The following is a 26,238-nucleotide window of genomic DNA, read 5'->3' as shown; positions in this document are numbered from 1 at the left end:
TCAAGAGGTACAGATGCCATGTAAAAGAGCTCTCAATGGCCGAAGCTGAAACAATTTGAGCTATAACACGCATACATATATAAATTTCTACATAAAGTAACATAACAATTTTGTATAAAGCCAAATATATCTTTCCTATGACCTGAAATTCAACTCCTAATTATTTACTCAAGAGAATTGAAAACAAGTTCACAAAAAGGTTTTTCTAAAATGTTCATAGCAGGTCTATTTACAATAGTTAAAAACTGGACGACATCCCAGGTATCTTCAATAATGAATGAACAAACAAATTGGAATATTCCCACAATGGAACACTATAATAAAAAAGTAGCAAATGTTTGGTGAATGCAAGAACATGGATGCATTACAAAAGCATGCTGAACAAAAAGCCTCACACATGTGAGAACATATGGCTCCATTTCGTTTACACAAAATTTTAAACAGGCAAAACTGATCTCTATTGAGAAAACAAATCCTAACAATGGCTGCCAATTTGGGTGTAGTCGGGGGGTAGTACCGGAAGTGGCATAAAGAAACTTTCTGTGCTAAGCATAATATTCTATATTTCGATAGGGGTTTAGGTTATGGTATATGTACTTGAAAAAAAAAACTGCGTAAATCTACATTTACTACTTATGCATTTCACTGTGTATACATTTTAATACAAATCTATAAATATTGAAATCATGCTAATGTATGCATGCTTAAGCATTTGAAAAGTTGTGTACTGATGTCTGCAATATACTTCAAAGCATTTCTAAAAATGGATTAAATGATACGTGGATGTATAGATTTGATAAATCAAGTATAATAAAATAATGATAAAATCTAGGTGGTGGATATTTTCGGACTCATTGTAGACTTATTTCAGTTTGCTGTGTTCTTGAAAAATTTCATTAGAAAATCCTGAAAAAATTAATGCTACCCAATTCTTTATAGAGATGCCATTTTCCCACCAGATTAGAAGATAGACTGATGCACAAATGCCTTTAAATCAACTCACTGTGTCTAAATAAGGTCGCTGCGTCCATTGTTCGTCATTTTATATTTTTGTTTTTTAGATTCATAACTTGTCTTGTGTCTCTTTACTGCTTTGAGCCAACAATGAAATTATGTGCTCTTAAAGATTCTGATATCCCAACAGACCTCAAACCTGCAAACCTAATTGTTCGAAAGGCTCTTCTTATTGACCGACCTATATTTATGTGCATTGTGATTGCTGCCTGTGGGGTCAGGCATGCAAACATCAATAACCTACCACCAGAAGGCACATTTTAATGACAGAGGTTAGGGAAGCAAAGGTTTACAGGATTTGCTCCCAGCAAGTTCCTTATTCATTTTAGGGTCTTCCCCAAGATTTGTGAACCCCAAATATAGCAGAGAGGCTACTTCCTCATCCAGTGCTGTGAACTTGTTCATGTAGTAACGTTATACCATCTTTTATCCATCTTTATTCGTCTGTTATAAATTAACACAGTATCCATGCTCTTGGAATCACATAGTATCCACGCTCTTGGAATCACATTGAAAAAGCACATAGTATCCAAGCCCTTGGATTCAAATTGAAAAGGTTTTATAAAACTAGACAGAAAAGGTGGTTTTGTGGAATACTCTTTGGAATTAAGCTGAGGAAGAATGTTCTAAAGAGGACGATCCAGGAGGACACAGGGCAGCAGAAATGAGGCACAGAGATGATTAGAGAATACAAAGATAGACCTTGGAAACTGTTCCGTCTCCAATTTCCTCATTAAGTCATGTGTAACTGCAGCCACTGGCCTCCATCTCTGGGATCACATTCCTCTGCTCCAATGTAGCACTGTGAGATTAGCAGGTTTCATCTGAATTTCAGATGTTCTAGGCACATTCCTATGCTCCAGTATAGCAGGCTTCATCTGAATTTTAGATGTTCTGGGCACTTTGTCATAAGTGAATTTGTCAGCATAGAGAAGTAAAGCTTTGATTATCTCAAGAAAGGGGGATTCTACATATAATAAAACACTTGCTACTCAGATATGTCTGTGGGTACATAACAATTGCTGCAATCATATCTCAGTCCTGTGGAAAGAAGTGGGTGATATGGAAACATAAACCAAGCAAAAAAAAAAAAAAAGAGTCTGTATTAGTCTGCTAGGGCTACCACAACAAAATATCACAGACTGGGTAGTTTAAACTGGGTCTTCACCTGGTTTTCCCGCTATGCATGTCTGTGTCCCAATTTCCCCTTCTTGTAAGATCACAAGTTGCACTGAATTATGGCTTACACTGTTGACCTAATTTGAACCTGATTACCGTTCTAAAGACCCTGTTGCCAAACGCAGTCATGTTCTGGAGTACTGGGGGTTAAAACTTCAAATAGAAATGTTAGGGTGACATAATTTAGTCCATAGCACAATCCTTTCCTTAAAATATTGTGAAATTCTTAAGATAAGAGTATATCACCTTGGGAGGCTGAGGCAGGCGAATCGCTTGAACCTGAGAGGCGGAGGCTGCAGTGAGCCGAGATGGTGCCACTACACTCCAACCTGGGTGACAGAGCAAGACTCCATCTCAAAAAAAAAAAAAAAAAAACAATAGAGAGAGTACATCACTTCAATAAACTGTAACATGCAGGGAATGGAGTGATAGTTTTGTGCTTTGCCACAGACTTTCATCATCTGTTTTTTTTTTTTTTTTCTGAGACAGAGTCTTGTTCTGTCACCCAGGATGGAGCACAGTAGTGCGATCTTGCCTCACTGCAACCTCCACCTCCCAGGTTCAAGCAATACTGCTACCTCAGCCTCCCAAGTAGCTGGGATTACAGGTGCATGTCACTGCGCCCAGCTAATTTTTGTATTTTTAGTAGACAGGGTTTCACCATGTTGGACAGGCTGGTCTCGAACTCCTGACCTCGTGATCCTCCCACCTAGGCCTCCCAAAGTGCTGGGATTATAGGCGTGAGCCACCATGCCCAGCCTCGTCATCTTTTTTGTAGTGACAGGAAGCAGGCTTGCTTGTGCACCTGAGTCCACTATGCTTCCATAGGGATGTGCACATCAGTGCTTCTCCTGCTGTGTTGGTTGCATGATTTTATCACAGGGGTCTGATTCCAGCCCACTCTGTTCCCGTATTACCTGGCTTCCCTTTCAGTCTGACCAATGAAAGGTACAGGCCGGAGACAGAAGGACAGAAGGACAGAAGGAAAGGGGCGCCAGGGTATCTCCCCCTCTCTCTCTGCCTTGGTGAGTGTTTCCAGTAGCAGCCACATCTTCCTTGCTGCTCAGGTTCTTAGAAAGCCCTGAGCTCCATGGTTCCAACTTTTACTAGGCAGTCCCCAGTATAAAATGCTAGTCCCATCAAAATGCCTCTTGTATTTGGTTACTTGAAATTCTACTGCTTCCTACTGTTGGGACAGTAGCTCCTTCATGCAGTTAAATTGCCACGCTAACCTGCCTGCCGTCTCATCTTCCCAACACCTATGTAACAGATCTTTATGTTAAACTCCCTATATTTGGAAAAACTAGAGTAGTGTTTGCTTCACTGCCTGGATCCTAGCTGATATGGGGGTGGTCTGCTGACCAATGTATTTGATTTATACACACACACACACACACACACACACGGACACGTGAATAGACGTAAACATACTTCTTGCTTTTCCTTTGTTCTTCTCTTTCTAAACTTAAATACTTTTTATTACCTAATTCGAGCTCCAATTTGGGGTTTGTACATGCTCAGATTTCTTCTGAAACATATTTCTTTGCAGAAAATAAAACTGAAGTCTTTATGAAAATCTAAAGATGCTATGCTAGTTTATTGCAGTAAGGAGAATGAAGGAGAAAAATAAGAGCTGTGACAAAATTATAGAAGCAAAATAATGTTGTCAGATTTAATCAGGGGGTGTATTATGGCAAGACGGGGTAGGGGAGAAAAATAATCCATGCTAAAGTTGGTCACTGGCAGATAATATTTTGAGGAAAATATGAAAGGAACATTTGTATTCTTTGTCAAAATCATTGCAGATTTATAGATAGTTTGAAAATGGAAGACGTGAACAAATAATTGTAGGGAGTGTGGCTCATGATCTAACCTAGACCTTTGCAAATGCCATGAGAGTCTGACAGTGAAGAGACTAAAGGGCTTGAGACATAAAGGAGATGGGATTCATTCTGGATCTTTAGGAGTTACTAGGGTGTTGTAAGGAGTAGGGGATGGGTCCTCTGGGCAGCTGGAACAGCGTGTGCAAATTATCAAGGTGCCCCGAGCCTCAGTTGGTTAGGGCATGGTGGAAACTGTGTGTGCTAGGAGTATGGGGTACATGGGCTGGAGAGAAAGGGAATGAGATTCCGGCTCACACATCCATCACTCTTGAATAGGCGGGACGCCTGACCACCCTTGGGAAGAAAAATGTGAGAATAACAAGGTTTGAATAATAGTACTGGGGCTGACCACAGACTGCTAGAATTCCAGTGGGGAATGGAGGGAAATGATCTGATGAACTCAGTTTCCTTTCCTTTAAGGACAGGGCCACAAAGCTGGGGTGACCTTTGTTGTCAGTCTGTAGGCTCCTCACATCTCCACTGAGATAATGAGAACCCAACTTTCACTTTAGGTGCACTTGAGCAGAACGTACTGTTATTGGCCATGTCCAGGTTCATTCTGCCTGCACGCAGTAAATCAATCACTGTGACATGGGCTTTGCAAAAGAGAATAGATGTATTCACAAGGCCACAGAGCAAGGAGTCAGGAGAACAGGTCTCAAATCCTCCTCCCTGAAAATAAGGCTTATGGATATTTATGAGTTAGGAAAGTAGGGTGTTCTAAGGTGAAAAATGAATAACAGGTTCATTCTGCATAAGCACAGTCAGGCTTCATGGGACTTCACAAGACATATATACAGAAAACAGTAGTGTCACCGTAATCTAAGGATGGAGCTTTTAGCCTTCCAACATCAAAATGCCACTTGTAGTTTGGGGTAAAATATGGAAGGTCCAAGTGCTGTAGGGCACTTGCACAGGCTCAGTTGAAGGGTTCACGGTCTCAACCAGTTTGAACTGGAGGGAAGCTGGCTTAAGTTTCTGAAAAACAACTGAAGCAACCGTTACCATGGTGACCTTTGAGTGTTATCTGTAAAGTGTCCAGGGAAGGTTAAGTTTGAGAATTCAGTCGCGAAACCTTCTGCTACTGCGGCCTTTGGCTGCGTGGAAAAAGGAAAACAATAATAATGATAACACAAGGTAAGTGACCAAAAGCAATCAAGACAGGCAGACCTGATCAGATTAACCCCTCAGTTTCAGGACTCAGAGACAGCACCTTCAAACCCGTAGTGCCTGGAAAGAGGAGAAGCGGAATAGAGTGACAATTAGCTGAACAAAGAGATAAGCACAAAAAGGCATGCGCATGTGCCTGTGAGGTGGCATCAGGAGCATTCATGCCAGCAGTGCCAGTGAGGGAGAGAAGAGGGGCCTGGGTGGGGACAAGGCTGGGACCTGCTGTGGGTGACCAGCTGGCCTGTCTTGGAGCCCCTGCCTGCGGCCTCCCCTCAGATAACATGCTGCACTCTGGGTGCTGTGTGGAAACTTCTGGACCTCTGGGAGGACATTTTTACAAAATTGTTGTACACTATTTTGTAAAAATAAATTATTTTATTCAGTACAGTTATTTCAAAATAAGAGCATACACATGAACACTGTCATTAAAGCCTGTCAGGGAGGTACCAGAGATCTTCAAGGAGTTAGAGTCTCTTATTTGAAAAACTGCCGCAAAACTACAAATTAAATACCGACAGCCTTAGAAGTAGAAATTATATTTAAAGATCGTCGCATGTGATGATAAAAAACATTGTATTCATATGAAACTTTGGATGAACCCATTATTAATGAGAAAGATAATTTTAAAATTAATTACCTCCTTATCAAAGATAGAGTGATTGCATGAAAAGGCACTTTGAAACGAGGACCACTCATGAATCCACTCTGGGTTTCTTGTACTGCCTTCACAAGTTACAGGAACTGCCAGAGAAATCATTAAAATATGACTGTGTATATTTAAATTTAAGATTAAATTCAGACTCAAAGCTGATGTGTATGAAGAGTTAAGCCTTTTCAGAAAATTGTTCCACAAGAATCATCATCTTTAGATGCACTGAAATTTATTTTTCAAAAGGCCTCATTAGGTATTTATCCTATTGTTGTCACAGCCAATTTAATACTCTTCAGGAACAGTTGGATCAGGATTTTGAGTCTACTCAAAATTTAGTATAATAAAAATTATTTGTGATCTTACATTTCCCAAGAGCAAGTGACATTGTTTTAAATTATATCAATAGAAAATAAAGTTGCTAAGTGCATACGTTTTAATGGCTTAGTAGAAGTATTTTCAGAAAAATGCAGCCATTGAAATCTTATGCTCTAGCAAGGTATCACATTAATAAAGTATTATTACTTATATATTATATACAATTATTATTTCAAAATATTATTTTTGCAATTTGTGATTGCGGTATTATGTACAAAATTACTCTGATTGAGTTTTATTAATGAAAAAAATTTTAATCAGAGTAATTTTGTACATTTATGATTGTGGTATTACTTATGTACAAAATTACTCCAATTATTATTAATGAAAAATATTTTTATAAAAATATTAGCTGAGCTTGCTGATACATTCTTATAGTCCTAGCTACTAGGGAGGCTGAGACAGGAGAGTCGCTTGAACCTGGCAGGCGGAGGTTGGAGAGAGCCAAGATCATGCCACTGCACTCCGGCCTCGGTGACAGAGTGAGACTCCATTTCAAAAAACAAAACCCAACTATTTTTATATAAAAGGGTCTATATTTGAGTATCTGCAACTGAGCTTATTTTTCTTACTTTTGAAGAGGAGGCCTCATGTTTTCATTTAAGAATATTTACTGAAGTTGTATATATTTAATGTATGCAGCACGATGTTTTGAAATCCTTGTACATAGTGAACTCATGGCTGCTGTCAAGATAGTTAACGTGTGCGTCTCTTCACAGAGTTACCATTTCTTTGAGTGTGGTCAGAACACTTAATATCTACCCTTTAACATATTTCATGTATATAATACAGTAGTATTAACTATAGTCTCCATGCTACACATTAGAACTTATTCATTCTACATAAATTAAAACTGTAATAAGATATCACCCCCCACCTGTTAGGATGGCTATTATCATAAAGACAAAAGATCACATGTTGGGAATGATGTAGAGAAAAGGAAAACCTTATACACTATTGATGGGAATGTAAATTGGCACAGCCACTATGTAAAACAGTATTGAGATTCCTCAAAGAATTGAAAATAGAACTATCATATGATCCAGCAGTCCCTTTTCTGGGTGTATATCCAAAGAAATGAAATCAGTGTGTTGAAGAGAGGTACCTGCACTCTCATATTTATTGCAACATTACTGACAATAGACAAGAAATGGAATCAACCTAAGCATCCAACAATGAATACATGAATTAAGCAATAGTGGGATATTAACAATGGAATATTATTCAGCCCTAAAAAAGGAAGAAACTCTTGCTGCTTGGGACAAGGTGGGTGAACCTGAAAAACATTCTAAATCAAATAAGCCAGATACAGAAGGAAAAATATAGCATGGTTTTACTTATATGTAGAATAATAATAATAATAATAATAACAATAAACCACAGTGCATTAATAGAAACAGAGTAGAATGGTGGCTACCAGGGACTGGGGAGAGGGGCAGTGATGGATAGGGGTTGGTATTAGGGAAACTGAGACTTGTTGGTCAAATGATACATTTTCATTTTTGCACTGGCTTCACAAATTATGTGACTGGTTCTGCTTATAAGTGTGCTAATTCTATAGAATTTATTTATTCCTCTCAGGTATATTTTCATTTCCTTTTGTTGGTATTTTTAAGCTACTTAGCTACCTCAGCATTACTAATGTGTTCTAGCTAATATTATCTTTCAGATTAATTACTCTGAATGAATTGCATAGCCTTATAGAGTAAACAAGTTTAATGATTTGTAAACTTCCTCCAGACTGCTGTGTGCTTTACTGTTTCTAATTGAATCTGTCACTGTTTTATTTATTTGTTCATGTTTGTAAACATTTCTCCTTCCCAGTGAGTCAAGGAGCTTTCAGCCCATCAACGTGAGCTGAGTGTCACCTAATTCCCAGTTATAAATATGAGCTTGTAGAAGGGAGATATAATTTGGGTGTGTCTCTACCCAAATCTCATCTTGAATTATAGTTGCCATAATCCCTATGTGTCATGGGAGGGACCCTGTGGGAGGTATTTGGATTATGGAGGCCGTTACCCTCATGCTGTTCTCATTACAGTGAGTGAGTTCTCACAAGATCTGGTGGTTTTATGAGATGATTTTCTGCCTTTTGCTCATTCTTCTCTTTCCTGCCACCATGTGAAGAAGGACATATTTGCTTCCCCTTCTGCCGTGACTGTAAGTTTCTTGAGACCTCCTCAGCCCTGTGGAACTGTGAGTCAATTAAACCTTTTTCCTTTATAAATTACCCAGACTCAGGTATGTCTTTATTAGCAGTGTGAGAACAAACACAAACTAATACAAAGTGACACTGGTTCTCCAGGTGCCATCCCCACAACTGGTTGTTGAGTACCCCAAATGAGTTTACTTCTAAAGTCTGTGGGCCAGGATACTGAGGAGAACTTCCTTAAATACCACTTGGATACTCGTTTTCCTCTGACTGTGGGAGGTACCAGTTATGTGCCTACTAATGTCACACCAGGCCTCCATGGTCCTTAGAACCCAGCACCACTGTTCCTTCAAATTGAGCAAGGATGTGCTTCAGGCTGGGCCAGCAGCATGGCTCTTCCAGTGGAGCCATAGAGGAAGCACATGGGGAAGGTTTAACAACCAACTTTCCAGTGTGCTAATAAAAATTCTGATTGATTAGTATTGCTATTATTTTAAGAGAAGGGGAGAGATGCTCTGCCATGTGGTGTAGGATTTTCTTGACTTGGAGGCAGTTTCTGAATCTAAGGTACAATGTTGGAGAGGAAACGAGATGGTGCTAAGGATGGCTTGGTAGGATAGAGTCCTCCAATAATCTCATACTCACTTCCAACCCAAGACATGCCTAATGAGCCTACAATATGAGAAAATCGAAAGCAAAGGATGTTTGCAGAAAAGCATCCCTGGCCCTTCCTTTTGTCTAGACTGACAAAACCTCCTATAAACCTCCAATCAGGTAGAGGACTGATGGATGGAAGGGGTGGAGGTAGGTGGTGCTATTTCATGGAGAAGTACAGGCCCTGTTGCTCCGTGATGTGGAAGGTTTTCAGGCCAGGTACAGAGGAGGCAATTTGTTCACAGCATGGTGACCTGGTGGCTTTTCAGCAGTCCAGCAGAGATGGAGGTGTCAACATGACCACACAGTGTTTGCTCAGCATGAGGTTCATCTATCTCCCAGACATGACTTGGCTGTCTTCTCACTATTTTCTGTATTCTTTCAAGAAAGAACTGCCACTCTGTTCTCTGCATTGCATGATTAACTTCAGATTTTTTAGCTAACAATTGCCAGTGTCTTCCTTTGTTTGACTACATACCATGTACAAAGTATTTTTAGCATATCTCTCATATTATCCCTTATTAACTCTCTTAGCTTTAATTTATGACATACAACATATCATAGTAACTTCTACTCAGTGTTCTAAACTGGTATGGAGTTTCTTCATTTAGCAATATGTTAAAGCTTGTGTGTGTGTGTGTGTGTGTGTGTGTGTGTGTGTGTGTGTGTGTGTGTGTGTTAAGAGAACATTGATTAGATGTGACCTATACGATGTGCCTGTGATCACCTCTATAGCATTTTGCCTCCAGGTAGGGGACTGATTCCTCTAACTAGTCAATTTGGGGAGGATAAGAGCTCATGGTCAGGTGGCCTCTGTCTTCTGTCTCTTCAGCAGGCCTGTCCAAGGAAAATATAAGTAGCCTTGGCTCCTCCACACTGCAAGTCTTACTATGCAGGCTTCCATCTGCAGCACCCCAGTCCAGTGCTGAGACAGGATGGGAGAGTTGGTCTAATTCTGGAATTTAGTGAACTTTCACAAGCTACATCCTGTGATTTAGCTCCTATCAATAGCATGGGTTATATTTTGACTTCTTTTCTTTTCTTTTTATGTTTTCTTGTCTTTTCCTTTCTTTTCTTTCTTTTTCCCTCCCTCCCTCCCTTCCTTCTTTTTCTAACTTTTTTAGAGCTATTGGCAAGGGCAAGTAGAGGGTGCTATTCATTGGGATACACATGGGATAATACAATGTTTGTTTTGGTTAATACAGTCAGTTGAACTCCACAACTTCTTTATCACTGAACATTAAAATTGTCTCTATTGGATCAGGTTAACTTTCAATCACTTAGCTTGCGTGTGTGTGTGTGTGTGTGTGTGTGTGTGTGTGTGTGTGTGTGTGTGTGTGTGTGTGTTCTTCAAGATTATTTAGGTGAGAAGTATAATTTACATGCATCCCCAAAAAAAACCCTGAGGATACTTCTCAGGCTAGGTAATCTTTGAAGATGAAACATGGGATGGTGATCCTTTCTGTACAACTCAATTATTAAAAAGGTATGCATCCCAATGTCTCGCCTGTGGGTCCTTCCTGCTTGAAAAGACACTGGCAGAAATGTACAATGATGAACCTGCTATTTGTGGACTGGTAATCGCTAGGTTCAAGTGCACGTGGTGACCCACACATCAACCCTGCAGGGAGTGGCTCTGCTACTTAGGGGTTGTGATTATTACATTTTTTTCACCCAGTATTTCAGAATCAATCCAAGATTCATCTAAATGCAAAATAGGTGATAATGTTGCAAATGGGCAGAATACTGAAAGGAAATAAAATACAATGACCTTAAGAAAGAATGGGTCGTGAGATAAGCTTTTGATGAATTATAGAGCAGTCTTGGCAGTAATGTCATGATCAATGAATTAATCATTTGTTGCTGCACTGTTACATTGTTTTTAATCTGATAATGGAGGGGATACTTTTTCAGTATAATTTATCCTATGTTTAGCATAGATGGGACCTTCAAAAAGTGCTTCTAGGTGAAGAAAAATCACCACTGAATTTGAAACAAATAGAATCTACACCTGTTGAAGGAGAAACTTCAAGTATAAGAAACTTCTCTGAGAGGTAATTTTCACTTCCGCTGATGAAATTAGGGTGCTTTATAATTCAATCAAGAACACAAGATTTTTTAAAAAATGTCTGCAACATTCTTGTATTACTTTCCCATTTATGTGCAACCAATTACTACCAACTTATCTTGGCTTGCCCAAATATTCTGCTTAGGGTCTCTGCAGGATGTAACCCTGATGTCTGCTGGCTGCATACTCACCTGGAGGCTTGATTAGGGAGGAGTCCCGGTGAGTCTCACTCAGGTTGACAGAACTCATCTCCTTGGACTGTGTGACTGAGAATCCTGGCTCTCCCAGATTGATGGCTGGAGACTGCCCTCAGGTCCTAGAAGCCACTCCAGTTCTCTGCCACATATGCAATTATGACACAGCAGTGTGCTTCTTCCAGATTGGGAACAAAACTGTTATTTACCCATAAAAGTTCCCAGTTCTCTTTTAAGGGCTTTCATCCAATTTTAAGTAAGATCCAGTCAAGATAATGTCCCTTTTGCTTGACCAAAACAAAACAAAACAAAAAAAAAACACCTTATCTGCAGTCTTAGGTGCCTGAAAATCTCATCACTTTTGCCTTAAAATGTACTTAATGAAAAAAAGTGAAATATGTGTTCATTTTGCTAAATAATGTAACCCAATCAAAGGAGACTGATCCCATCTCATTTTTCATATCCTGGTGCTTAGAAACAAGTCACAGGTTCTGCCCCACTCCAGAAGCAGAGATGATCTAAGGCCATAAATCCTTGAGGGACACTTCAGAGTGTGTCTGCCACAACTTTTATTAGTTTATCATATTTACTGTAATTTTCATGTGACAATATGAAGAGATTCTGGAAAAGGGGAATTAAAGATGAGAGATTAATTCAGTCCACTGCAGAAAAGTGGGAATTTGATTCTAGGAGCATTGTACTCATTACCTGGACAGCTAGATAGTCCTAGAGTAGTGGAAATATCCCTGAAGACAGTAACTTCCCTCCATGCTTTCTCTTTCTGCTCACCAAACACTTTTGTACTTTACATTTTGGTCTCTCAAGTGAAACTGCCACCACAAAAGGGTGTTCTGAAAAGCATACCACCAATTTTAACCCTATTTAAATGACTAGATTCTCATTCTGTATGAGTAGACATGGGACAGAACAAAAAAAATAAAAAATAAAAATAAATTGTCATTCCTGTTTATCTTCATCCTAAAATTTTTTTTAACAGACATTTATTCATTGATTTACTGCTTGCCTGGAGCTTGTTTCTGTCCACATAAAGTCGCTCACTGTCTGTAAGGAGACTGAGATCTGTTTTAGTTCCTGTGATTCATCTGCCCTGAGGCCAGGTCAGGTGTATCTTCTCCTAGGATGAATTCCTTCCTCGTCGCTGTCCATAAGCCCACTATATTTCTCTGCAGCCAGGAACCTCTGGGGAGCATCCCTGTTAACTGCCATGCTCACACTGGAGCTCAGCCCTGGGCCTCTTTTGCTGACAACTCCACTCTTCCAAGGAGGCCAAAATCTGGTGGGGTCTGAGGACTCACCCTGAGCTGCTGGGATCACAGGAAAGACCCTGCAGCCTTCGCCACAGGATCTGGTCCAGGGACCCTTTGGAGACTTCAAAAAGATAGTCACCCTTCTTTGTCAACTGAGGAGAGTTAATTTTCATTCCCTGGAGACATACACAAAATCTGTTCACGGGACAGCTCTGCCCAATGCAACCAGAGGGTTTTCTTCTTCAATGTCTCTCTATCTGCAGTGCCACCCTTGTGCATGAAGATGATCATGGTTTTCCTGACAACACTGCTTCAGAACCCAGATTCTTCTGTTATGGCGATGGCCTCTCAAAAGAGCCTTTTAGTGATGAAAACAACTTCCAACATAGAACTGTTTCTATGCTGTGATTAAATGCAGGCATTTGATATAGAGCCAAACACCTGAGGAAGACAAAGTGACCGGGTCTGGCTTTAGAACTACACGGTGTTAAGACCCATGTCTTTCTATGTCTGGTTTGGCTTCCCTTTTGGGAAGAAGAGCAACAAGGTCAGTCTCCCCCTACTCTAGAGAAACCACCATGAGGGTCATGGCAGTCTTGAATTGCGAGCTATGGAGATGTAGTGACTCTTCCATGTTGCTGCTGCGCATCATGGTCCCCCTTGAAATTCACAAGCATTTCGGGTCCTGAAATCCTATGATGCAGGAGGGGACCCTTCTCCCTTTTGAAACACAAATTCCAAGTGACTAGTCCTTAAAGTAGGTTATGCTTGGGTACAGTTTTAATTTAATCTCGCAACCCTTAGCATGAGAACTGATATGCCGCATATCTCTAAATAATCACTGAATTCAGGTTTTGTTTTATGTCTTTGGAGCCTGGTACCGAAAGCATTTTCTGGTATAGAAGATTCTGAGATTGTTTTCCTCTGACAGAGTCATCCATAATCAACCAAGCGATGTGCCACATTCAAGAAGGCCCAGGTGTCAACCCAGGACAGACAGAAGAATTTATTACATGGAATAAAGAGTGAAGCTTAAGCCAAAAGATCCTCTGGTGATTTTTCTTCTTCATCCTTCATTCTTGACAATTAATTAATCAATGTATGAATATGGATTGAACTGTCATTATTAAATATCTTTTATATTCTTACTTGTGTTGAAGGTTTCATAGGCAACAGAAGATATATTGATGGGATATACATATTCATGACTGCAAAATAGTCTCAGAGATAGTGTAATAATGACCACTTCTGCAAATGATTTTTCTTTAATGTGTTAGAAACTGTTAATTGTTCTAGATGCTTAGCAGAAATTATCTGAAATTCTCACTGGGGAAACTTCAATGTGGGTAAAGCTAGCCTACTTTAAAAATAACAAAAGCAAGGCTCAGAGTAAACTTATCCAAATCTCCACATAAATAATGAATGAACAAGAAAGCATTACTATTATATGATTATTATAATATTAAATATGAACAGTTAATTGACAAGAGTGTCTTACGTGGGTTGGATTATCTCAGAATGAGAAGAGTACTTGGTGAGTTGCAGTCACAATGGAGGCATAGAATTGAATTAAATGGTTCATTTTTTCCTGGCTATGATTGATTATTTTACTCCTCAGAATTGAAAATTAGGCTGGGCACGGTGGCTCACGCCTGTAATCCCAGCACTCTGGGAGGCCAAAGTGGGTGGATTGCCTGAGGTCAGGAGTTAAAGACCAGCCTGGCAAACATGGTGAAACCCTGTTTCTACTAAAAATACAAAAATTAGCCAGGCATGGGGGTGGGCACATGTAACCCGGGTACTCGGGAGGCTCAGTCAGGAGAATTGGTTGAATCTGGGAGGCGGAGGTTGCAGTGAGCTGAGATCCCACCACTGCACTCCAGCCTGGGCAACAGAGTAAAATTCTGTCTCAAAAAAGAAAAAAGAAAGAAAAGAAAAAAGAGAATTAAATAATCTTTATCCACACAAAAAATTAGTCTTGGTAGTGAAAATCACATACGTAATTATCTACAAGCCAATTATTTTTTCCCTAAACTACATGGGAATGGCTAATTTTTAACTTGTGGTCATGCTTTCTACCCTGTCTTTTATGATACTTCCCCTGTTTGAAGTTAATTATATATATATTTTCTAAAAAACTAATATATAGTGAAGAACAGAATTCATTGTAGGTCATTTTCTAAGAGAATAAAGAGTAAACAAGGCAGCTATCCTTTCTAAGCTTCAATCTCCTCATCTGTAGAAAGGAAAAAATACTCTATTATTATTTGTAAAGTATTATTTATTAATTTTTATTATTTTCTATTATTATTACCATGTAATATAATAACTTCCATGATTTTTGTGAAAATGGATAAAATAACATTTGTAAAATGCCCAGTACCATTGAGCACATAGAGAGATAATTAGTAGATATTACCTTTGGATAGGAAAATTAGCTTTCGGATAATTGCCATCAGAATCAGCCTGCAAACCAAAAGCCCTTGGATAGTTTCTTAATTCATTTTCCTGGAGAGATGCACCCCTAAAATAATTCCACAAATTTCTAAAAGAACCAGCTATATTATCCAGTGAGCCTTTCATCTAGTCCAAATTTCAGCATATTCAAAGCTCTTTGGGGACTTCCAGGTTTATAAACTATTGCTGGTATTGAAAAGTTTTGCTTTTGGTGGAGCTTTGTATAACCAACAAATTTAATATTATTCACCCTTAGGAGTTCTTGACAAATAATATCCTAAACACACAATTAAAACATAAGAAAGAACTAAAGCTTTTTATGAGTTCTAAAGACCCAAACAAAACTTAAACTCCCTTTATATTCTGACTCCCACAGCATCTTTTCAGATTGTAAATAATTATCACCTCAATGAGGAAGAAAATAGAATAAAATATTTGCATTCTAGCATCTCTTCCTACTTCCTACCTTAAGAATGAACTGTTGGATCCTGGTTATGACTCTAGGACAGAATGCTTTGGTACTGACCCAGACTGATATGGTTCTCAATCAAATGCACTCTGTTTCCTGTACTACATCAAATGCATGCTGTCTACCTGTCCACTTTGGGTTTAGGGAGCAAATCGAGAAAGTAAACAGTGTGTGGGATGTTTAAGATGTAAATTACTCTAAAGGATGAATCACAAAGATGCAAAATGGTACAATCAACTTAGAAGACAATTTTCCAGTTTCTTACAAAACTAAATGTTATCATACTATATCATACAGAGATTATGCTTCTACATCTTTATATGACAGATTTGAAAATTTATGTCCACACAAAAATGAACAAATGAATATTAATAGCAGCTTTATTCATAATTGCCCCCAAATGGGTAGTAATCAAGGTATTCTTCATTAGGCGAATAAAATGCGGTAGAACTAAACAATGGGATATTTTCCAGTGGTAAAATAATGAGCTGTGGCCGGGCGCGGTGGCTCACGCCTGTAATCCCAGCACTTTGGGAGGCCGAGGCGGGCGGATCACGAGGTCAGGAGATCGAGACCACGGTGAAACCCCATCTCTACTAAAAATACAAAAAAATTAGCCGGGCGCAGTGGCGGGCGCCTGTAGTCCCAGCTACTCGGGAGGCTGACGCAGGAGAATGGCGTGAACCCGGGAGGCGGAGCTTGCAGTGAGCCGAGATTGCACCACTGCACTCCAGCCTGGGCGACAGAGCAAGACTCCGTCTCAAAAAAAAAAAAAAAAAAAAAAAAAATAATGAGCTGTCTATCTATGCAATGATGTGGATGTACTTTAAACACATATTGCAAGTGAAAAACTGGCCAATTTGAAAAGGCTACTTACTAAGTAATTCCATATATATGACATTCTAGAAAGGCAAAACTATAGGTATGGTAAATAGATTAGTGGTTACCAGGAGTTTGAGGCTGAGCCAGAGTTGATGAGGTAAAGCCCACGGGATTTTTAATGCAGGGAAACTTTGCATATACAGCTATGAATTAATAATGCTATGTTTGTATCATACATGGTACTTGATAGCACAAAGAGCAACCTTAATCTATGCAAGTTTTTAAAAATCATTTGGGAGTTCAGGGGATCCCGGGATGAAATGCAGATTGTGAGAAAAGAATCTGTGTACACATGTATGAAACAACCTCACTGATAGGCATGGTGGAGAAAGTGTTGACCTAAGCAACATTGGGAATTAGTGGAATCTATAAGATTAAAGACAGTGGAAACTGCACATAAGCACTGTACTCTAGTTGATAAAGTTGATATGTACAGGTTAGCAATGGTGAAACCACTGTACATACATACTGGAATGGAACAATTACAAAAATGGGTGGCAGATGGTAGGAACCAGGTTTCTAAATGTTGAAGTGGAAGTTTATAGAAAAGCAAAGAGAGAAGGCATGAATGATCCATGTGGCAATGAATTAGAGTTGGAGACATCAGTATGAGCTCATGTTTAGCTACATGTGTGTGCACATAGATGCATACATAGAAGGATATTTATAGATATATGGATATGCACAGTTTAGTATACACATATATTTCCTTGTTCTATCAACTGAGAGGGTCTAGAAGCAATGACACCCCAGTAGCAAAAACCACACTTATCACCCAGAGTTTGTTTTCTAATTCTATTGTGAGATAAAAAGAAGCAACATACTTGAAAAAATTGCTGGTTCTAGGAATGGTGCAGGGAACAGGCTAGATGATCCTAGAGCTTCATATAGTGCCATAAAGTGAAGAAATGTTTTTAAAAGTCCACAGTCATGAGGGTATGTCAAGGAGACACAAGAGACAACTGAAAGAGCCCCAAATAGCTGAAGCTGGATAATTAAAGCAACAAAACTATTAAGGAAGTATTAAAACCCAAAATATAAGTAAAGTATCCATGATTCCATATTGATATAAATTAATGATTGTATAAGAAAGCAGAATTGGAGAATATAAAATCTTTTTTTGGAGAAGAATTCCACATAATTTATGTAGACATTTCAGTCTCAGGGAGACAGAATATAATTCCACACTTCTTAAGTGTGGGCTGTGCACAGAGCATTCTTTCCAAAGGGTACTGTATAGAAAGGAAGGGAGAGTAATTGTACAGTAGAGGAACCTGACACACACTCTCTCAGGCAGATGATCAAGATGAACAACAGTGGTGAGTTGATTTGGTTTGGCTGTGTTCCCACTCAAATCTTATCTTGAATTCCCACGTATTGTGGGAGAGACCTGCTGGGAGGTAATTGAATCATGGGGGCATTTCCCATGCTGTCCTCACGATAGTGAGTAAGTCTTACAAGATCTGATGGTTATTACACGGGGGAGTTTTCCTGTACAAGCTCTCTTTGCCTGCTGCCATCCATGTAAGATGTGACTTGCTTTTCCTTGCCTTCCACCATGATTGTGAGGCTTCCCCATCCATATGGAACTGCAAGTCCAAATAAACCTCTTTCTTTTGTAAATTACCCAGTCTCAGGTATGTCTTTATCAGCGGCATGAAAATGGACTAATAATACATAAGTCATGGTCAGAGTATGTACCCTTGATTTGATGTGATGGAAATGGCTGAGCCACAGCCATTTTCAGGCACAGCAAGGAGAAGTCTAAAGAGAAATAGTGACTAAAGGCATGTGGTGTTCTGAATGGGATCATGGGTCAGAAAAAGAATAGTAGGTGAAATCCAAATGATATACATACTTAGTTAATAAAAATGTATCAATATTAAGTAATTTTGACAATTGTACTTTACCAATATAAGATGTTAATAATAGGAGAGACTGGGTGCATATGGAAACTCTGTGTACTATCTTCACATATTTTCTGTAAATTCAAATTTTTTTTAAAAAAAGTTCACTGACTTTTTTGCAAACTTGTAAAAGGCATTTTTTTTAAAAAAATAAAATTATAATTATTCCTTGCTCAAAATAATTTGGATTTTTTATATTAGATTTGTTTTTTGTGACCTTGCTATATTTATTTATTAGTTCCAGGGATTGTTAAATTTTTTTAGCTTCTTTGATATAAATTCTTTGAGATTTCCTCTGTAGATAATCACGTCATCTTTGAACAAAGACAGCCGTATTTCTCCCTTTGCAATCTATACACCTTTTATTTCTTTTTTGTGTCTCGTTGCACTAGCAGACTTCTCTTATTGGATAGCAGTAGCGATAGAGCACATTGCTTTGTTTCCAATCTCAGGGAAAATGTCCAGTTTTTTACTATTAAGTATTATGTTACTTGATTTTTTTGTATTTTTATTTTTACTTATTTATTTATTTATTTAAATCAAGTTGTGGAAACTCCCCTGTTACGAAGTCAGCTGACAGTTTTATCACATGTGGGTACTGGATTTGTTATCTGCTTTTCCTGCATCAATTGATGAAGTCATTGTAAAACGTTCGTTAGCCTACTTATAGATGGATTACATTGACTAATTTCTGAATGTTAAATTAGACTTGCATAACTGAAAAAAAATCTCCCTTGGTTATGATGCATAATACTTTATATATATTGTTGGATAAAATGTGATAATATTTTTTGGCAATCATGTCTTCATTCACGAGAGATATTGGTCTGCAGTTTTCATTTTCATTTTACAAGACATTTTTCTTTTAATGTCTTTATTTTGTTATTAGAGTAATGCTGGACTTTGTGAGTTAGGAAATGTGTCTTCTGTTTTTATTTTTGGGTAGAAATTGTGAAAAATGTGTATTATTTCACCTATTCCAAAGGCAGAAGCAGCCATCTGAGGTACTTGAAACTTTTAATGAGATACATAGTTTTAGTTATAGCAGATTCTTTCATAAGAGACAAGGGTTAGCCTCAGCTTTCATGGTTTTCTGAAAGGTTTTGAGATTGTTAAAATTAGAAAACCAATGTCATTTCCTTATAGGTTTTAGAAATATGTTTGTCATAGGGAAAAATTACTCAGGTTAATCTAATCTACATTCTGTAGTTTGGCACAGAAAGAAGAAAGACAGGATGTCTGCCCAGCGAAGTCACAATAGAGTGAATTTTCATCCTGTTTTGCCCAGTAGAGCCTCATCCTGCCTACTGTCTAATCAGCTTTTCCAGTTTTGCATTTTTCCTACATCTTTTATTTTTTAAGTAGTATGATTAATCATTGCATGAAAACAAGCTGTGATGTTTGAGTCATCCTCGCATGCTCCTCTCTAATTTTTACCTGCCCATGTAAATAGACCTATATTTCTACAGTGATACTAAACATTTTCTAAATAAACAAGTCCTCTAAGTTTTGCTTGTTTTTTTTTTTGTTAAAAACCAATTGGAAATATTTAATCAAATATTAAATGAAAGGTAAACAAAAAGATAAGCTTTTAAACCTTTGAAGGAGTTCCAGTACTCGCACAGAGAAAGCAATTATACCTACAAAACAAGGAAAAAACGAAGACATGCAATAGGCATTCGAGTGTACATAGTTTAGTGTTTAATAATTGTACTTTGGAATACCTCATCTCATGAAAAGAATGTTTTGGTGGAGTTTACATTTTTAATTTGATATACTCAGTGCCACAACAGAGCAATATTGAGATACCTGTGAATTTTTAGCATCTAAACTCGGCAAAACTTTTAGAAGGATCATAAAGAAAAGTACTCTGGATAACTGAATGGTGCCACTACATAAGAAATACTTACACATTTTATTTTAAAACTAATACACAAAATGTTTTAGAACTGAGACTCTCTGTTTAGCAGATTTTGCTCTCAGGTTAGCAGGTACTACAGCACTTAAAGAAATAATATTTTCCCTATTAAAAGTATTATGATATATAGAAAAGGGCCAATTAAACATTGTCAATAATTTCAAATACATTGACTATAACCTGCAATTTAGAAAATTAAAACTAATATGACCATATTTGTTTTATCTCTCTCAGTTTCTGTATCTCTGTTTCTCACTTTCTCCCTCATGTATCATAAAGAAGAACAGTTGATGGCAACCAAAAATGTTATTTGTTTGAAAATAAGTTTCTGTTTTGGTAGAGGTATTATCAGACCAGTCCCAGTATCTGGTCCAGGAGGGTGGGTTAGGTACTGCTGTTGGGGCTGGGAAGAGAAACTATGGCTCTCCTCTTGGGTGCACCATCGTTTTGAGTCTGAAAATAGGCAATACAGACTAAGAGAGAAGAAGATTGTTTACCCCAACATGGGGGGTGTGATCAGACATTACATCACCGCATGTGAGGTAAGCAGACCTTGTAGAAACAAATAACTTTATGATTTCATTAGCTACACAATCAGAAACAATATTGGTTAACTGAAGGGAGATTCACACCCACTTCCTATTTCTACCTATTGTCACACAAATACATTCCTTTACCACCCTCTTCTCATTCTTACTTCCTTGAGAAGACAGAAGATGTGGGTCACACTCCTTTCAGGAACACTACAATTTAGGAAGAGGATAAAACATGGTAACTGAAATTTAGAAACACAGGCCTGGAGCAGTGGCTCACGCCTGTGATCCCAGCACTTTGGGAGGCCAAAGTGGGCGGATCACTTGAATCCAGGAGTTCCAGACCAGCCTGTCCAACATGGTGAAACCCTGTCACTACTAAAAATACAAAAAATTAGCTGGATGTGGTGGTGCACACCTGTAGTCCCAGCTACTCAGGAGGCTGAGGCAGGAGAATCGCTTGAACTCGGGTGGCAGAGGTTGCAGTGAGCCGGGATTGCTCCACTGCACCCCAGCTTGGGCGACAAAGCAAGACCGTCTCAAAAAAAAAAAAAACAGAGACATTTACTCAAATAGAGGTGGCATTTAATAATTGTATTATACTACAAACTCCTTGAATATCTTCATTGCCTTCTGTCTACTCTCTAGAGTGAGTGGAGGTTGGGTGATGACAGCAATAGTGATGTTGTTTAAAGTAAGCAAAATTGATAGTAGTTATTAGAATAAAGCCTATTCCATCTCCTTACCTCACTAAGTATTTACCAAAAATGGTAAATAGGGTGAATATCCACCCACATTCTAATGCCAGATAATTCAGAATCACCCTTTACACACTGTTATTCTTGATCTCTGCTCATTTTATTTTCTGTCTACTTTCTGGATGTGCTAACTTCTCTCCAACACCTCCAGCATCACCCTGGTCCAAGCCACCTTCAGCTCTCACCTAGACTAATGCAGTTCTTCCTGTCTCCATGAGCCTCCTCTCTAGTTGCTGTATTGCAAGTAACAATCAAAACAGCATTTAAAAGCAAAACAACAACAGCAAACAAATGGTAAGCAAACAATCAACCTAATCATTCCCTCTCTTATTTCCAAGTGGCTTATTCAGAAAATAAAATCCAAATCAGTTGTATGATGTAACTGTCCTGTTAGTGGCATTTATCTACTGCTTCAGGCTTAGCGTCCACCACTCAGTCATTTGCTCGGTATACCCTGGGTTCCCCCTTTCTTCTATTTTCTGAAATTCCAACATCACCTCCCGTCTCTCAGTACCTTCATACCTTCCCTCTATCTGGATTGTTCTCTGACATGCTTCCTCTACCTCCTACTCATCCTTCATGCATTAACTAACTGTCACTTCCCTCGTTTTCCTACTTTTGAGTTTCCCCATAACATAATTGATTCTAGTAAAATTTGCTATTTCTCCCTTGCCAAAATTTGCTATTTCTCCTTTGCCAAATGTATTATAATTTTAGTTAGATTCATTTTGTGATTTTGTGTTTCATATCTACCTTGCCTCTAGACCATAATAAGCTGTATGGCAGCAGGAGAGAGATTATACAAGCTTTGGTAACTAAATACTTAAAAATGTCTGAACTAGATGAAATAGTCAAGATTGTCGTTTGGGGAAGAAACGCCTGAGTGTTTCAAGTGTTGACAAATCCATGTCCACTCACATCCATGGGAGCCCCTTCTTTCTTATTGGTTTCATCACTTCCTATAATTCAACTCTCTCAGCTTCTCCAGAGCCTGACGTAAGCTGATAGAGTCATGAATTTAATAAACTAGAATAATGTGACTCTGCAGACTGAAAAAAAACTTACCATCCAGAAGATGAGGATTATATTCCCAGTTTTGCTATTAATTTTCTCTCTGAACCTAAGCAAAGCACTAAGCATTTCCATGTACAACTTCATTGCTTCAGCAAAACACTGATTTGGTTCCTTAGAGAAATAAAACATTGTAATTCATCTTGAATTTTTTTAAAAATTAGATTGAAATGCTAAGCAATTACTTTCTTATGATGTAATATTGATCACAATGCAGTTATCTTATTGATTCAACAATATATTTATTATTGATGGAAATTGTCTGCCTGCTATTCTAATTCAATTAAATGTTACTGTCATCATCCTCACGGTAATGCTGCATTCCTCATCAGAACTGTTCACTGCTAGATAATTTGAATTCCCCCTCTTCCCAGTGTTGCTCTGTGAATGGATTGCTTCACATCTAAAAACAAGCCAGGGAATGATGGGCTTGATTTTATTAAAGACACACACTTCAATGCTTCACTAGATTTCTCCTAGAATGTGACATACAGAGTAAACTATTAAAGTATCTTTTTCCAAACGTATGAAGAAAAAAGCTTTACAATTTTTTTTTTTTTTTTTTTTGCTCAAGATAAACCTTCTACCTCCCCAAGTTTCTACAGGCACACATCTCTTTGGGATTTAACAGAGCATCATCACTTAGCCAAGCAAACTGCATGCTAAACAGATCCAGCTGAATAAATTGGACCACTTGATTTTGTTTTGTTTGGTATTGTCTCATGTATCCAACTCCGTTAATAGAAAATACAGTGCTACAAAATCATTGCTATGTTATAAGAAAGCAAGAAAATCCAATGATTGCATAGGTATATAACTAAATTTATGGTAAAAAATTCTTTTTTTGGAGTTGAACTCTCTCATGCACCATTACAAGTGACTTATTTAATATACAGAAGAATCAGATTTATTCTTGTGGATTTTGAAAACACTGGGACCTATTTACAAAAATTATAGAAAGTCACATATTGGTTTAATAAAGAGAGGGTTTCTAATGACTGGGATGGTCCAAGAATGAGGTGGTCTGGCTTGTGTCCTAGTAAATTAGTGGTCACTGAGAGTACTGGCCTGATGACCTCTGTCAGATACAACTCCCAGATGAAGTAGAAGGTTGTACAGAGGACATCTGATAGCATCTCTACCTTCAAGGTTTCCAATGTTGGCCATAGTCATAAGTTCTCTCTTCAGATAACACAGCCAAATCTCATCCTTGACTATTATTATGTTAGTCATCCACTGGAGAGTTCAGGTTCAGGGTCTTTTATGAGGTTATAGTCAGATGGTGCCTGGAGCCTCAGGCATCTGAAGGCTTAAATAAGGTGGGGGGTCCACTTAAAAGGGGCTTTCCTGGACGGATGGCAAACTGGTGCTGGCTAATGGCTGGGAGACTCAGCTCCTTTCACTGTGTGCTTCTTCACAGGAACACCTGAGTGTCCTTATGGTCATCCCTAAAGTGAATAATTCAAAATACCAAGGCAGAAGCTGTAATGTCTTTGTAACAGTCTTAGTCGTGTATTGCCACTTGAATAGAAGTAGAAGGGAACTAAACAATGGCATGAATATTAGTGGGCAGGCTCACTGGAAGACTTTGGAGACCAGCTATTATACTCCACCTCCTTCCCTCATTGTCTCATGTCTATTTCATATGCAACGTATACTTGTGCTTTGTTGGGAGACAATTCCTCATGAGTCTCATATTTCTCCATGTCTTGTAAGCAGAGAGTACCTATTGTTTCACACTCTGTTTTCAAAGATGGTTGTATAATGAACAGCTGTGGAAGATACACTTTCTCCCTCGAGAAGAGAAGACCTGTCTTCTTATAGCCATAAATAGAATATATCCCTCAGAAGCAAAGCAGAGGCAAGCTTACCATGCAGTGTAATAATGGATAACGTCTTTCTCCAGACTAAGGACAGGCAAGCTCACTGTTACAAAACACTTGGGGTTTCTAAGCTCAGTATTCCTTTCCTGTAATGCGATCCACTCTGTGTACAGGTATCTATCCAGGTCTCACTGCATTGTCCTCACGGTACTTGGGAGCCAGGGGAACTGACATGTGATGTTCATACTTACTGCTATTCTCGGAGTAACAAAAAAAAATTCACTTTCTTCGACCAGGAGACATCATGTTTTCTACCAGCATTCTTGAAACTACGGCAAGTTAACTAGTTATCAGGTAAATGTGGTAACATATCAGACCCTTCTCAGCTCTTGACACTGTCTTCCAAGAATACCTCCATCCCCCACCCAAGTCTCATCCCATTATAGCATCAGCTTGAAGCCCAGATCTTAACATTCCAATCAGGTCCATTTCAGAAAGTGGCTCTTCCCATATCAGCTCTTTGAAATCTGAACGCCTGTGAACTAGAAAGGCAAGTTATTCACTTTCCATGTGCCCAACACGTAGTGGTGAGACTTGTGTAGAATAACTGCTACAGCACTTTGGGAGGCCAAGGTGGGCGGATCACGAGGTCAGGAATTTGAGACCAGCCTGGTCAATGTGGTGAAACCCTGTCTAAACTAAAAAAAAATACAAAAATTAGCCAGACGTGGTGGCACAGGCCTGTAGTCCTAGCTACTCGAGAGGCTGAGGCAGAAGAATTACTTGAACCCGGGAAGCGAAGGTTGCAGTGAGCCGAGACTGCACCACTGCACTCTAGCCTGGGTGACAGAGCGAGATTCTGTCTCAAAAAAAAAAAAAAAAGAAAAAGAAAAAAAAAAGAGTAATTGCTACAGACCCTTCTATCCTCAAAGGGGGAATAGAAAGCACACTTAAGTCACTTCTCCATAGTAATCCTAAAATCCATTTGGACACATCAGGCCAATTTCTTGATGAGGGCTCAGCACCACTGCCTGAGATCTTGGCTCCAAACTTTGGGCTTTTGGTTCTTTTTTTTTTTTTTTGAGACGGAGTCTTGCTTTGTCGCCCAGGCTGGAGTGCAGTGGCGCGATCTCGGCTCACTGCAAGCTCCACCTCCCGGGTTCACGCCATTCTCCTGCCTCAGCCTCCCGAGTAGCTGGGACTACAGGCGCCCACTACCACGCCCGGCTAATTTTTTGTATTTTTAGTAGAGACGGGGTTTCACCGTGTTAGCCAGGATGGTCTCGATCTCCTGACCTCGTGATCCGCCCGCCTCGGCCTCCCAAAGTGCTGGGATTACAGGCGTGAGCCACCGCGCCCGGCCGGGCTTTTTGTTCTGACTTCTGTGTCATTCTACCTTTTGGATAAAAAAGTGGCTGGTATTTGCATCTCAGTTTTTTTCAGTTTGCATTCTGCTTATAACAGCTGAGAAGCCCAAGGCCTCTTTGCATTTTTACTGACTCTTTCCCTTTTTATCCAGTCTGGTGGTGTTTCATCTACTACAATTGTATAAAATGTGTGTAGGTCTTTTGTACATTTTGCAGGGGTTCACTCCATTGGAGAATAGACACACACAAATCTCATCAAGATCATCTTTCTTTTACCTTTTGTTGCCCGTAAGGCCCCTGTAGCACAATGCTCTTAAGATTCTTAGGAGTGATTTTTTAATAATAAAATGTGTGGTGTATACCGTTTGCATCCTGGGAAGGGCACTGATCTGTTTGAGGCTCCGTCTTGCATGTTTCTGATATATTACAAAAAGGCTTCACAGT

The 26,238-nt window shown here is 38.9% G+C and overlaps 1 long non-coding RNA gene across 1 annotated transcript in view; it reads left to right on the top strand.

Moving 5' to 3' along the window:
• Nucleotides 1–23,306, top strand: part of LOC134757568 (uncharacterized) — a 36,968-nt gene extending 13,662 nt beyond the window's left edge. The window contains exons 3-4 of the long non-coding RNA XR_010131681.1: nucleotides 21,685–21,827; nucleotides 23,179–23,306. This is a non-coding gene — a long non-coding RNA (uncharacterized lncRNA). The remainder of the gene's footprint in view (nucleotides 1–21,684; nucleotides 21,828–23,178) is intronic.
• Nucleotides 23,307–26,238: the final 2,932 nt, after the last annotated feature.

Source organism: Gorilla gorilla, chromosome 19, assembly GCF_029281585.2.
Source record: "Gorilla gorilla gorilla isolate KB3781 chromosome 19, NHGRI_mGorGor1-v2.1_pri, whole genome shotgun sequence".
Lineage (NCBI taxonomy): Eukaryota > Metazoa > Chordata > Mammalia > Primates > Hominidae > Gorilla > Gorilla gorilla.
The sequence above is the reverse complement of the archived record's forward strand: the minus strand, read 5'-3'. Positions and strand labels throughout refer to the sequence as shown.